General features: G+C 45.8%; 1 pseudogene; it reads left to right on the top strand.

The window, feature by feature from the left end:
• Window positions 1-7,189, top strand: part of LOC109490372 — a 73,612-nt pseudogene extending 66,423 nt beyond the window's left edge.
• The last annotated feature ends 8,518 nt before the right edge of the window (window positions 7,190-15,707 follow it).

Below are 15,707 nucleotides of genomic sequence, written 5' to 3' on the forward strand. Positions count from 1 at the left end.
GGCCAGAGGGCCCCAGTTCTACCCCCTGGAACCTCTCCGGTAGGTTAGTGCAGGCTCATGGGCACGGTGGTCTCATGGTTCCAAGTGTAGCAAGGGGACGAGCCGCAACATTTAAGTCCTTTTCGAACCTCTGCCTCTATTTCGTCGGTTAATGTCCCTTTGGCTAATGCCGGTCACGTAGACAACCCAGATTCGAGGAGCAGGGAACTAGACCCCATATCTTGAGGGGAGGAGCTGCAATGTCACATTGCAAGGAAGTGAATGCAGAGAGGCGAATAATTGTAAGCATTTTTATAATCTACCACACTCAGCATGAAGTGGGAGTGGGTCTCATTAGTATTCTCTTCTTGTCCGTCCTGTCATGGGAACATCCTCACTCTCAGCTCTTTTCCCTTAATTCAGATTTTTCTTCCCAAATGTTAGGGCCAACTTACCTCCTCTCTGAACTTTGCTCAAAGAGTCCCCACATCACCAGCTCTCTGTCGTTTCTGATGTCTAGCCCCTCCCTTACTTCTTGTCATTTTCCTATCACGTCTCGACCTCACGTCTGCCTTCTGAATTGGAATGCAAATTACCCAAGGAATGCTTTTCATAATTTTTGTTTATGAAATAGATATTTATGCTTTTCATGTGTCTTTATTTCCAGGCCTCACGTAGTGCTCAACATCTGGGAGGTGCCAAATAATACTTGTTAGTTATCTGCTATCAAGAAAGAACTCAGAATTCTCCCCACAGCCATTTTTCTCTTAAATTCATTTGGGTTTAAAAAAACACATAAATATAGCCCTCAGCGCTGCTAAGGTGGTAGGGAAACTCAGATGGTGTAATAATTTCAGCTTTCTGACTAGGTGAGAATCACAGCTCCCACTGAAATATTTCTCCTAACCTTGGGCTCAGCGAGATCTTGTGGGCTTCCTCACAGAAAGCTCTTTCTCAACCCCCTGGCCACACGGACCACTCTTTTATTTTAAGATTTTATTTTCATTTATCTGTTTGAGAGAAAGAAAACGCGCACGTGCAGAGGGAGAGGAGAGAGAGCATCTCAAGCAGACTCCCCGCTGAGCACAGAGCCTGACGCAGGGCTTGATGTCAAGACCCTGAGATCATGACCTGGACTGAAATCAAGAATCAGATGCTTAACCGACTGAGCCACCCAGGCGCCCCTCACACGGACCACTCTTGAAGTCCCTCAGCTGTCACTCTGTAGGCTCAGCGCTGTATTTCCATGGCCAGCAACCAGTGTTTCTCACTTGTGACACGCCTTTTAAGACCATTCCGTGAAAAATACCAGTCTTCCAGGCCCTGACAAGGACAGTTTTGAGGGACCGCAGTCTGGAAATACCCTTTTCCTGCTGGCTGGACTGTTGTCTGGCAGCTTCCTCCCCTTTGCTCGCAGTGACCCTCCACAGACAGGCTGGTGAAAAAGCAGACCAGCCTCATGATGAAGGCCTCTGCTCCAGGCAGGCCTCTGTCTCTCTCACTGCCTCGATTCTCCTTGCCTTCCCAGACATGTTTATCCGGGGCCCTTGTTTTCCCAATTCGTTTGAAACTGGAGTATGTTTGTCTCTCAGGTCGCATGTCAGGCCAGCTCTTAGAACTCCCTTCCGAAACCTGATAGGTGTCCCTTCTCTCATTTCCCTTTCTGGGAATTTGAAGAGGAACCCAGGAAGAGCCCTAGTCATACTTAGCTGCTGATTCTGTTTACACAGCTCTCAAAAATAAAACCAGTCATCAACCACCAAAACAAGGCTTAACTTCTAGACCATTGGGGCCACAGGGAGGGGAGGGTCAAGCTCAAGGATGCCCTGCTGTTTGTGATCCCAACACTGGGTTTTTACACTGACAGTGCTTTCTGATGATATAAGGAAGTGTATGCCCCTGGAAAGATGGAGGAAAGTGGATAAGGAAGAGTGTGTGTGTGCACGTGCATGTAAAAAACAGCAGGTTTCCCAATCTAAGAAATTTTTCGGTCATGGGACAAGATTTGCATGCCCTTCTGTGTCGCAGAGACTCAGTATGTTTGCAGCACGTCGTTGGGGTGCCTGCGTCTCAAATCACTGGCTGTGTGCAGCCTTGATGAGGCACCCGATTTACATATTCTCAATTTAATCTAAAGTAGGTACTAATTGATTACTGTTGAACGTCTGCACGCTCTGATTATCTGTTCAGATCCTGGAGGGGGGGCTGTGTGGGGGGAATAGCAAGGGATCTTTCTTCTATGAGTAGGATTTTGTTTTCTCTGATTGGAGGAGCATGTATTTGCTCGGCCCAGAGGTCTGGTCACCCCCACCTTGACCCCCAATTGCTAAAAATAAATACCACCGTCTCCAGCACTGGTTCTTTTTATGGTGTGGGATAGACTCTTCTCTGTTCAGTTACTTAGCATTTATCAAACACATATTTTGAAAATGGCTCCCAAATGTATATTCTTGTCACCTCTGTAAAGGCGGGACCCCATAGGGCCCGAGCGTACGGCTGCAGGAGCCCGATGGCTGGGTTTAATCCAGGCTCTGTCGGTCACTAGCTGTGTGACTTATGACACATTGCTTAACTTCTCTGAGCCTTGATTTAGCTGCCTATCAAAAGGGATCGATCGCAGTCCCCACTTCACAGGGTCGGCACGAAGATGAGAGGAGTGTATACACGTAAAGCGCCTAGCACAGCATGGACCCGTTATATGGTAGGTTTGCTGGGAGCAGCAGGCAAAGATCTTGATTAAAGCCCCCTCTGGGGAATTTTAGGGTTTTCATTCGTCCTGGCCTGACCTGTCCTGTCCATCATCTCAGGTATGGACAATGACAGGGAACAGGTATAAAGAGGCATAGATCTTGCTACCACAGGATGTTGTCAGCCAAGGCCTTCTGAAAAGGCTTTTCCTGTCAGTTGTGGGTCAGGAGTAGGAAAGAGGAAGGGGAGGCTGAAGGTGGTGGGTCAGCAGATGTTTGCCGGACGCCTTCTGTAGGCCAGGCTCCATGTTGGGCCTGGTGAGACAAACATGGAGGCTCTGGCCTCTTCCCTGAGGGAGTCCCCTGCTGAGTGGCACTGCCCTATCCATTCTAGTACAGCGTGATTCCTCCGTGACTGTTCCTCGGGCATTTATTTTCGGTTTTGTCCCCATAGCTGAATTGCCGGGCTGCTTTCTTCTTTTTATTGATGTATAACATACATGCTGAAGAAATGCCCCTGTCATCAGTGCACAGCTCGGTGAGGCTCGGAGTGAATGCGTTGAGCAAGCAGCACCCAGACCAAGACAAGGAACCTGATTGGCCCCCAGAAGCCCCCCTCCCACCGCACACTCCCTTCCAGTCACTGTGCTCTGTCTGCAGGTGACCATCTTCCTGACTCGGAGTCCTACCCTCGGGTTTCCCAGAAGGCCAAGAGAAGCGTAGAGAGCAGGTCTGAGAGATAATGACAAGATGAAGCATGACGGGAAATGTCTGGGCCATGATGATACCAGTCTGGCCCCTGGTGTCTGGGTGGCTCCCCTTAGGACAGCTTTGACTCTTTCCGGGGGAAAGCCATTCCTGGCTGCTTCCTCCCACAGCCAGCATTAAGGCAGGGCAGGGCCGCCTTTCTGTTGGTCTAAGCAGGCCCCCACGCAGAAATGTGTCCCTGACCTGTCCAGTGAAGGGCTGGGAATTCCCACCCTTGGCCGACCGGCCTGCCTTCTGGAATCTCTTATAAGACAGGCGTGTGAGCAGAAGAAGGCCCTCTGATACCTTGAAGGGCTGGTGATCAGGCAGGAAAAGGCTTAGCAGGGTTGAGTGCAGCGAACACTCTGGAAATTTCCTTCTGTCACCCAGAGAGTTGTGGGCTTTAAGAGAACGGGAAACAAGAGAGCGATTTTGCCAAGGCCATCCAGGACATCACAGGGGGGAATTCTGATCAATCAGGAGGGTGTTGTCCTGCAAGAGCGGAAGGAAAAGAGCAGAGTGCTTGTGCCTGTGATCTGTTGCTATGTGGCAAAGCTCGCCAAACTTAGCGAAGTGAAACAACAACCATTTTATCTGTTCACGAAGGCTGCGAGTCAGAAATTCAGATGGGGCCCAGCAGGGATGGCTTGTCTCTGCGTCCGCTGGGAAAACTTGACGCAAGAGTCTGAGATCATCCGGAAGCTTCTTCACAACACGTCTGGTATGGGGGCTGGGAGGATGTGAAGGCTGTGCTCAGCTTGGACTGGCAACAGGTAGCCCACAAGCAGCCTGTCTCTATGGCCTGGGCTCTTCCTAGTGCAGAGGCTGAGTTTCGAGAAGGAACATCCCAAAAGACAGTGTCCAGAAAGCAGGTGTCCCAAGAGCTGCAGACAGAGGCTGTGTGGTTCTTTCTGACCTAGCTCTGAAGTCCCACAGCATCATGTCTGCCGCATTCCATGGTCACCAGTGAGACACTGAGCCTGGCTCATACTCAGGGGGAGGCGAATTCGACTCCCTCTCCTGATGGGGGAATGAATGGGAGGTCCCACCACCCAGTTGCTTGGGGGATGGGTGCTTCCCACGCAGCCACCTTTGGAGAATACCACCGTCTGCCACTGTAGTTAACAGCGAGGACCCTGAGGACCCGCTCGGTGTCATTTCCTGGCCCCGACACACACTAGCTGTGTGACCGCAGGCATTTCTTGACCACTCTGTGCCTCAGCTTCCACGTGAGAAAAATTGGAAGAAGACTTCTGTCTTCCTAGGGTGATTGTGAGAATTCACGATGTGATCCATGCACAGTGTTAGCAGAATGCCTGACTCGTTAGAAGTGCTCACATCACCTTCACTGAGATCTGACGAGGTGATTGTTCTAGACCAGTCTCGCCTATGATGCATTTCCTTGGGCCCATCCTAGGTGACAAGGCAAGCCACATAATCCCCACCCCAGGCCATATCATAGCCCAGGACGCCCCAGTACTTACCCGGGATGACGGAGAACTAAGCTCTAGGGTACCTCACTTTACAATTTACAAAAGCACGCCATCCCCCTCCTTCTTTGAATCCTCCAGACAAGCCTGTGGGGCATACAAGACTCTCATTTTACAGATGAGTCTTATCAAGAGGTGACTTACCTAAGGTCACTTGGTTAGTAAACTACAGAGCAAGGCCACCATCCCAGAGTTCCCCTCAAAAGACCTTGCTCTCCTCTAGGGGCGCCTGGGTGGCACAGCGGTTAAGCCTCTGCCTTCAGCTCAGGGCGTGATCCCGGCGTTATGGGATCGAGCCCCACATCAGGCTCTTCTGCTATGAGCCTGCTTCTTCTTCTCCCACTCCCCCTGCTTGTGTTCCCTCTCTCGCTGGCTGTCTCTCTCTCTGTCGAATAAATAAAAATAAAATCTTTAAAAAAAAACAAAACAAAACAAAACAAAAAAAAAAAACCAAAAGACCTTGCTCTTCTCTAAAGATCTCAAGATCATTGCTAAGTTATCAAAGGAAAAAATACAATTGCATGAGGATGTAATTAATTGGAAAAGTAATCTGAAGTCCTACTAGAAATGGGGAGAAGGGTCAACTTTCCAGTAGCCGTGGAATACCGTAGCCAAGGTGGGAAGGTGACTGCCACACGCCAGACGGGACCGAAACTTACCCCTTTCCCCCAGAGAGCTCAAAGACATTCCTGTAAAATGCCCCATCACGCTTTGTAAATTTCATAGCTAATCATTCAGCCAAATGGCACCTTTCGCTCTGAGAATTCGGAATTCCCTAATTACCCCCACTCCTTAAAACCGAAAACCTAGCGGTGCCCTCTTCCCTCTGTGCTTTCCTTCAGATTTCAGTCCACCCGTATCAACATCAACCACACAAATGCTGGGAAAGCATTGTAAATCCTGCCTTTCTGGTGTTTTCCATTTATGTGACAGGAGGAAGGATGGCGCTTTCATCCACTTTTGGAAACAAACCAAAACACCCATAAATATTCAAGCTTATAATATTGACTTAAAGCTCAGTTAGAGCCCAGGCTGCAGTCAGCTCCTGATTATCCATGTGTGACTTATCCACAGCTAATTTTAAAACTCAAAATTACTTCCTCCGAACTCGCGGCGCACCCCAGGCCCCCTCTGCGGGTGTCGGCTCGGGGGCGCGGTGAGATGAGGTGGAACTGTGCCGGGCTGAGGGTCTGACGACCCTGCTTCTGCTCTTGACACAACTGCTGATTAGCTGTGTGACCTTGAGCACATGTCTGTACCTCCTGGGACCTCCTAGGTTTTTCAACTGTAAAATGAAGAAGCTTGGCTTTATGCTTTTTAAGATCCGCTTGCTCTAAAATTCCGTGGGGGTAGCAAAGTAGTCAAAAGAAAGGAGAAGATAAGTTTGCTGCAAAGATACGGCAGTGAAGCCGGGAGTCCAAAGGACCCATGTTCCAGATAAGAGGGCGTCGGCCTTGGAATGAGTGAGTGGCAGATCCAAGCCTAGCTCCTGAGACTACAATGATTATTTCATGAATTCCAAGGCCAAACATGCAAGACTTTTGTGTTTTCCAAATGATGCTTCTCCTTGATGAGTGCAGAGAGTCAAAGATTCGGCTCTGGACATGGAAAAGACTAATCCTAATTTTTTTTCAGAACCTTGGCCTTTCCTTCTGATGGAGCCGTGGTGAGGACCCAGAGCTGAGCATCTCTACAGAAGGAAGGAGGAGCTGTGGAGTGATGGCAGGAAGGGGCTTTCAAGCAGGGATGAGAGAGGGTATCGTGGGCTCCCACCACCATGCCCTCTGACCAAATGGAGGAAGTGGCAGCTTCATCCAGGGGCGGGGGTAATCAAGAAACACTGCCTGGAGGAGGTGGCGCTTGGTCCTTGAGCAGATGCAGTGACATTTTGGATGATTGTTTGGTTCTCCAGAAACACAGCAGCTTTGGTTCTGTGGTTCAGTGTGATCAAGGGTTAAATAGCATTTAGAGGCCGGCCCGCAAACCCAAGGACTCCTGTATCGTTTCTTTGGGACAAGACCATCTGTTTTAAACAACTTGTAAACAATTTCTGGAACCCAGAGCCTTCATTAGATGCGTACTGTCTGTGTTGCCCAGGAAGAGACCACTGGGGACCTGACCGATACGCGGTGTGAAATTGTGAACCCATGACACAGTTGACATTGGATGCTTTGAGGTCTGAACAGGTGCTTTCCTGTTTGGGACCCATGTTTGTCTCTAGCTAGCCGCAGTTTGCTTGGCCTGAGCAATGGAGGAAAGTGCACGCTCAGTGGAAATGTTGTAACCCAGGAGAAATGTGAGAAGGGAAGCTCCCCATAGCCCATCTGTGGGTTTGTTTATACTCCCTCTGGTGGCTGATTCACCTCTGCCTGTTCTGTCCCTTTGGCATGTGAGGCAGCCACACCCTATCTTCTTCGAGAAGCCCAGAGCCCTGGGCTCTTGGCCATATTCACAGGAGCAAATGTACGAAGGTTCGGCATCTATTTTGGTTTGGGTTGTAACTAGCTATTGGTTTTGGTCTTTGGAAACTCATGATTCACATTAATACACCTTACTCTTTCTGTGCCTAGCGCACAGTTTGTACCATATAGCCTGGTGAAACTTCATGGAATCCTAGATGTCAAGCTCCCATTCTAGTTAGGCTGTTTGGAGTTTCAAGAAGCAACAACGGAGTAAAGTTACGTCAAGATTACTTCAGCAGGATAAGGGTACTTGTGACCAGGAGATGCTACGTGGCTGGACCTTGGAAGGACAGAGAGTTGACAGAAGGCTCTAAAGCTAGCGAATACATAACCCCTAGGAACAGGGGTCTGTGGGCTCAACAAACTCCCATCTTGGTTCCATTCTTCTCTCTCTATGGACTTTTTGTCAGCTCCCAATCCCCACCTTACAGCCTTTGCTTACTCATAGTCTCTTCCCCCTCATAATGTTGACTTGCGTGGAAACCGTCTTGTCCTATGTGACTTCTCTCTGAGCAGTGACCCTTCAGCTTTAGCTCCCTGTGCAGATGGATCCCCTCTCTTGACATTTCCCCAGTTTATATCTAATAGAGAGGGACTGTGGTGTGCCAGGCTCATCTTTTAGAGCCTGGCCACATTAAGGGCAGGGACCTACCCTGGGCTCTGGCCGGCTGGTCTTTATATCAGTGAAAGGTATGGCAAGCCCCATAATTGAAGGATATAGTACTCACCTAAAAGGGAACTTGGAACTCGTCTGGTTCATCATATGAGGGAACTGGCACCCCTGAGAGTTGATGAGACTTACCTAAGATTACACATAACCAAGGAGCAGTGGTGGTAGGATACTCACATTCTACTGCAGTCTGCAGACGCCATCTTTACACTGACCTGTGGCATCTCCCATGTTAGGTTGTGTAGTAGGAATGTTCCCATGCATGGGTGTCTTCTTACTCACCTAATGTGCTTGCACCTTGGGGACAGATGGTCTTCTATGTTCCGGCTCCTCCCTTTTCCCCACCTCTTGCTAAGACATCGACTATAAGCCCCATACCAGCAGCAGAATACAGTTTCAGGGAAAGGTATTTAAAGTTAGCAGCAATGTCCACAATAGCTAAATCATGGAAGGAGCCGAGATGCCCTTCAACAGATGACTGGATTAAGAAGCTGTGGTCCAGGGGCGCCTGGGTGGCACAGCGGTTAAGCGTCTGCCTTCGGCTCAGGGCGTGATCCCGGCGTTATGGGATCGAGCCCCACATCAGGCTCCTCTGCTATGAGCCTGCTTCTTCCTCTCCCACTCCCCCTGCTTGTGTTCCCTCTCTCACTGGCTGNAAAGGGGGGTAATCAGAAGGGGGAATGAAACATGAGAGACTATGGACTCTGAGAAACAAACTGGGGGCCTCAGAGGAGAGGGGGTGGGGGAATGGGATAGACTGGTGATGGGTAGTAAGGAGGGCACGTATTTGCATGGTGCACTGGGTGTTATATGCAACTAATGAATCATCGAGCTTTACATTGGAATCCGGGGATGTACTGTATGGTGACTAACATAATATAATAATAAATCATTTAAAAAAATAAAGTTAGCTCCCTCTAATAACATTTGTTTCCGTTAGGACTCATGGCTGCTCTATGTGCCGATGATTTCAAAGTCACTGAATTCAAACTAAGATTGAATTATTGAATTCACAAACTAAGTGGAGTGTCTTGGTTGCCAAGTAAGAGTCATTCAGAAAAGAGGAATTATGCGGTAAACTTCAAATGAAAAAACTTGATAAATGAACCAAATTCAAAGTTGGTGAGACCAGCTCACAAGGCAGGTAAGTTGTCAGTCAAAATATTTCTCTTTGGCTGAAGAATGCCATTCTCGAGTCCTCTGGATTTAGAACTTCAGGTAGATACTTTCAGTAGGTTGGGCTTGAATTTCGATTTAAGAGTCTACACTACTTATGGCTTTCCCAAGACTTGCTTACTGGAAAAGAAACTGTACGAAAATCCTGATACCACAATCACAATGACAAATCTGTTCATGTTGCTAGAAGGCTGGCGTTAGCGTGACGGGATTTTTAAACAGGAAAATGAAGGCACCATCATAATCGCTTGGGTTTAGCAGGTGCACATGACTCAACGAACCATCCGTACGGTCATTTGTTCATTCATTCATTATTTACTAAAAAGCTGCTGTAAGAAGAGCACTCTGCTGGAGATAGAGGGGTGAATGACAGTGTTGCCTACAAGAAACATACAGTCTAATGAGGGATACAGACAAGTAAAGGGAATTAGGAAGCCAGATCTGAGGAGCTTAGACATACATGTTGATGACAAAGGAAGCCACACTAAGTTGTCTGGCTCCTCTGTGAGATGACTGACTTGGTCGTAATCCCATCAACCCTCTGATAACACTGTCCAGATGTCATGACCTCATAAGCAGATGCCCCTCATTCTGTATGTCAATTTCCCTTGCATGGACATTTCAGTAATTATGTTATATTCAGTTAAGCCTCATCTCTTGAGATCTGCAAAGTAAGGCATCCTCGTGGGCAAGAGGGCTGTTCTTTTCTGAAACCTGAGGTCATTCCCAGAGCAGATACCCCAAGAACAGTGAGTCCTTAGACAGGGACCCAGGACTTCTCATGGAGCCTCAGACAGATAGAAAGCTCAGCCTTCCCCTTGCCTTATGCTTGGAAGCATCTGGACATCTGAGGTATGGTGCTAGGAAGTGGGATTTAAAAGTCATAAAAAGACAAGATATCCAAGGAAAGAGGGCTCCCAGAAAGATTTTGTCTCCCGGATCCTCCATGGTTGGGAAAAGACAAATGAGCCTCTGAAAGCAGCATGTGCTTTGGCAGGCCAGATTAGGAGGTGTCCCGGTACTCCCTGCTTAAAGCCCCTCGAGCAGCCTCCAACCCAGTGCTCATCTAAGGCCAGTCAGGTGCACCTGCAGATTTCCCTAGGGCACTCTCAGTAGGCACACAGATTCCCGGGCTCCACTTCCGTTCTGCACCTCTGCATCTGAATGGAGAAGGGGGTGGAGTTTGCGTTTTAGGAAAGCCCAGTAAGTCTGAGATCCCCAGGTCTTGTTGTCAGTGAGGTCTTTTGTAAAGGCTTAAGAATTGGTTCAATATGGGCCAACTGCTTCTGTGCATCAAAAAATGGGTCTTCCAGTATCATGCTTGGAGCTGCTGGGTTTTACAATCACCAAGACTTGGGCTTTATTTGATCACCTGGACTCTGGCATTCCTTTACAACATCTCTACCCTGCAGTTCTTCTAGATCAAGAGCTGACAGATGTTGTCTGTGAAGGACCGCATCGTACCTATTTTCCACATCATGGGCTATATGGTCTCGGTCACTACTTAACTCTTCAATTGTAGCGCAAAAGAAGCCATAGACAGTACTTACGTAAATGGGCACAATCGTATTTCAATAAAACTTTATTTACAAAAACAGGGAACTGGTAAGGTTTGCCCCATGGGTCATAGTCTGTGGACTCCTACTCAAAACCAGTAGGCCATTAAATATGTGCCTCCTTGTAGCGTCTCCTTAGATGGAAACCCTCTGCCTTGTGTTAGTGGATTAATTACAAGGAGAGGAAGCTCACTTGAATGACCTCAGTAGTTCTCAAACTTAAATGTCTATCACAACCCCCTGAAGGGTTTGTCAAAACAGATTGCTAGGCCCGCTCCCAGAATTTCTAACTCCACAGATCTGGAGTAAGGCCAAAGAATTTGCATTTCTACCAAGTTTCCAGACCGATTCTGGTCCAGGGACCACATTTTGAGAACCACTGCCTTGAGTAAAAAGGAAAAGGTTATAGAAGGGATTTGTGTGGGAATTAGGAGTCTCAGTTCTGTGTCCAGGAAGCCACGAACACAGGATCAGCTCTCCTGAGATCCTCACAGACACTGAAAGGATCCCTACTGCTGTAGGAGTTAAGTTATGATAGGGCCTACTAACCCTTACTGTCATGGGACTCTTTCTTCTCTAGCTTTCTGCTCCCATTAAAGTGGTTATCAAACCACTCCCTTATCTAGAAGAACCTTTATTTTTTAATACATGTCCTTAGATAAAATCTAAACTTCTTAACCTCACAGAGCCTTTATGACCTTCCTACCGCCTCCATCCCTCTAACCACGTTGGTCATTTGCCATCTTCTATTGGTCCACAATAGATAGGCTTTTTCCCCCACCATATTCTCTACTCTACTGTGAATCCCTTGTGCAGGTGTCCATATTATGCTGATGACTGAGCTTTACGAGGACTGGGACTGTGGTTTTGTTTTTTTGTTTGTTTTATCTCCAGTGTCTGACATGGTCAATGTTCAGTGAATATTAGATGAGTATATATAAGTAGATGTTTTCTTCCTCAGATTAGCTACCAGATACAAGACAAGAGGTGAACTCAGGGGCATAGTGAAGGCCTTTAAAAGGGTCCCTAAAAGCTTCTTTGGGGTGGATGGCCCAGGAATCTTCATGGTAACAATACTTAAAAGTAGAGGGAGACCACAATGAGATACCATGCCGCATCTACTAGGATGGCTTTTATTAAAAAGACAGATAATAACAAGTGTTGCCAAGGATATAGAGAAAGTGGGACCGACCCTCATACATCGTTGTTGTGTGGTCACTTTGGAAAAATCATGTCACCACTTTGGAAAACAGTTCGAAAGCTCCTCAAAAAGTTAAATATAGAGTTACCGTATGACCCAGTCATTCCACTCCTAGGTACAAAACTTGTACACAAAGGTTCCTGTTGCATTATTCATCATAGCCAAAAAGTGGGAACAGCCCAGATGTTCATCAGCTGATGAATGGATAAGTAAACTGTGGTCTGTCCATACGATGGAACATTATTCTGCCAGAAAAATGGATGATACCTGTTAGAACATAGATGAATCTGAAAAACACGAAGCTGAGTGAAAGAAACCAGTCACAAAAGGCCATGTATCTTGCAGGGATGTCTGAAATAGGTGAAGGGGATAAAGAAAGGGAAAAAAGACCACATGTTGTACGATTTCATTGATACAAAATGTCCACAATAGTCAAGTCTATAGAGATGAAAGGATTAGTGGTTGCCCGAGGCTGGCTAAGGGCATGGGGAATGACTGCTAATGGATATGGGGCTTCTTTCCTTAGTGATAAAAATGTTCCAAAGTTAAATAATGGTGGTAGGAACAAAACTGTAAATAGAGAATGATATGTAAATTATATCTCAAGAAACTTGTCTTATAAAGTGGAGGCAAAACTGCTCAGATTGGTCCCAGAGAAGACCTGGCTCCATGTTCAGAACATGGTCCCACATCCACAGTGTTATCCTTTGGCAACAAAGTGCATCATTGAAACAACTTGTCTAACAATAGAAGTCACACTGTGTTTATTTATATCCTCACACAGCTTGGAACACAGTGAGTTATAATTGAAAGGTTTTGATTTATTTATCCAATAAGAGAAATTCCTCATTTTGTCCCATCAAAAATACTCAGTACCTTGGGTATCTAGCTCAATTTCATGTACTCCATAACTCAGTCTGGTCTCATCAATGAAAATGATAAATTCTCCCAAAATGCTAAAATTGGCTTTGTTGAAAAACAAAGCAAAGCATAGTCTAAATTCATTTAGGACAGCCATTGAAAGAGGCTCACATTGTTTACAGATCTGCATCTGCTTTGGTACACAAAGATCTTTAATACCGAGGCCAACTGATTTTGATTTGTTTCTTCATCATGGACCCTTTCCTGAATTCATGGCCCTGAGAAAGCCTAGTTTAGTGAATAAACGTAGACCCGCAAGTTCCCTCTATTTTTGTTGATGTCATATGCTGCTGAGATCCCCATCAACTGTTTCCCCGTCAGTGATATTACAGACTAATTTCTATCACTTCTCTAAAGCAAACAAGGAATGGCTTGTGATCAAACACATTTTACAGAAATAACACAACCAATTCCGGAGAAAGAACAATATTGCCATATATGGATGTGAGCATGAAAACATTCATATTTGGGGGAGGATTAAAGGCTCAATAGAACGGAAAAGAAAAGATACAGCGATGTCAATCTCATGTCTGCTTCTGAATCCGAAAAGAGATGCCAGCACAGAAGAGGTAGAAATTGCTCAGTTGGTTTTCATGACATGTGGCCTCAGTGGACTGGCAAAGCCAAACTAGGGCCGCCAGCTGAACCGGGGTTTGTCAATGACTTTGGATCACTTTGCCATTTTCCAGCTTGAGCTCCAGCCCCTGTGTCTCTGAGAAGTCTTCCCTCTCTCAAGCAAAAATGATCTTCTTCTGTAATTCTACCATTAAAAACTATCTTTAAGCCTTTAAGGGTTTTTCCACTTCCCAGAGTCCCCTATTAAAGTACACATTGCCCCTGATGGACTTGGTTAGCAGCCAGTTTTGTGCCAAGAGAGTTGGAGCAAAGAAAATATGCAAGATGCCAGTTGGTGTTTCACGGGATAGCCCTTTCCTCTCAGACTTCCAGGCTACCCTGACATCCTTTGAGTGTGCAGCTCCTTGAGAGTCCCAGTCAGTGGTAAGAGGGAGTAATTTCTGAGGTGCCATTTTGCTGGAATCTCCTCAGTCAGACAGTTGTCACAAGTGACAGATGCGGTCTGAGTGCTCTGTGGTTTGTAGTCGTGAAAATGAAGAATCTACTGTGCCTGGGTGACTCCGGCTTCAGATTCCACATTGAAGTCAATGAAATAATTAAGAATGGCACCTTTGTACATTTGATTAACAATTTATTAAACAATAATTGGTATTTTAAAAAGCCATTTGAGGTGATTAAAAGCCATGTAGTCAGGCCTTCTATCTCGTTCCAAATGAACAACTTAAAAGTATTTTATAAGCCTTGAGATTCTATGGTTGTCTCTTCTGTAGTCTCTCTTCCTATATTTCTCTCACTCGGCTTCAGTCCATCCCTTCTCTCCACCTTTTCTGCATCTTTTCTTTTTTTCTGGAGGCTGCCTTCATCACAACTTTTTTCTTACTTTCTTCTCCAACTGTTTTTCTAGCTTTCCCTTGCTCTCTGCTTCTTTCTTTCCTCTACTCACTCCACTTTCAACTTAAATAACATACTATGAAGCAAATATATGTAGAAATAGTCATTTAATGAAGTCATTGTTTCTTAACCTGTTTCAGATATTGTATACTTTAGTTCTAGAATTATTTTGTTCTTTTCATAATTTCTATGCTAAGATTTTGTCTTTTCATTTATTGCAAGCATATTTTCCTTTAAGTCATTGAGCATAGTTATAATAACGAGTTTAAAATCCTTGCTTGCTATCCCCAACATCTCAGTTGTCTTGAGGTGACTCTTTATTGATTGTATTTCTCTTGTGAATGAGTCACATTTTCCAGTTTCTTTATATGTCAAGTAATTTTGGGTAACGTCTTGGACATTGTGAAAGTTATGAGGTCTCTGGATTCTGTTATATTCCTCCAAAGAGTGTTTCTCTTTTTAAGTAAGCAATTAAAATGGTTGGACTCAAACTGTAAGCTCTATTTCTTAGGTGGTAGGTCAAATCTCAGCATAATTATTTTTTCCTTAGCTGGGACACTTTGTCTCTTCCCTGTGCACGTGGTTCAGAGGTCAGCTGGAGATTTGGGCAAAGGATATACACAGAATTTACAGTTCCTCTTCTCTGGGTCACTCCTCTCTAAGGCACATTCTAGTAGCATTCTGGTATGAGTCGCCCCGAACATTTCAGTCTGGAAAGACGAGATTTTCTCTAGGAGTTTTAGCAGTAGTGTTGCTTCTTATGGTGTTGATATAGCCTAACCTCCAACTAAAAGCTTGAAAAAGGAGAAGCTCATCCCATGTTTTGTTTTGTTTTTTTTTTCTACTTCCCAGGCTTGATGTCCCTGCAGGATCTGAGTCTTTGTGTTCACTCTCCAGTGCCTTCAGGTAGCTGGCTTTAGTATTTTTGTCCAGTTTATAGCTGTTATCTGTGGGAGAATTAGTCTAGTAGGAGCCTACCCACACTGGGATCAGAACCACCTTTTCTCGATTTTTGAAATTAGATGAGTTCAACCTTTCCTATGTCTTTCTCTGAAAGAATTCTAATTTACATTGCAGGTCAGAGCCTTCGATCGACTTTTTTTTTTTTTTTTTGGTGGGTCAGTGACCTTCAGTAGAGAGTTCTATAGCCCAATCACAGGGAAAGATGTCACATCAAGCCTCATTTCAATTTATTCAACAAAATTTACTGTCGTCTTGTTATGAGAAAAACCCGAGGTTCCCTGTCGTGGTTGTCTAGGGACCATCCTTGAACTTCGTGGGAGGAGGGCAAAACTGACTATCACAAAGATTATATGGCTGAGAAGAAAACAGATCTTCTTACCTTTGAGAA

Source organism: Ailuropoda melanoleuca, chromosome X, assembly GCF_002007445.2.
Source record: "Ailuropoda melanoleuca isolate Jingjing chromosome X, ASM200744v2, whole genome shotgun sequence".
Classification (NCBI taxonomy): domain Eukaryota; kingdom Metazoa; phylum Chordata; class Mammalia; order Carnivora; family Ursidae; genus Ailuropoda; species Ailuropoda melanoleuca.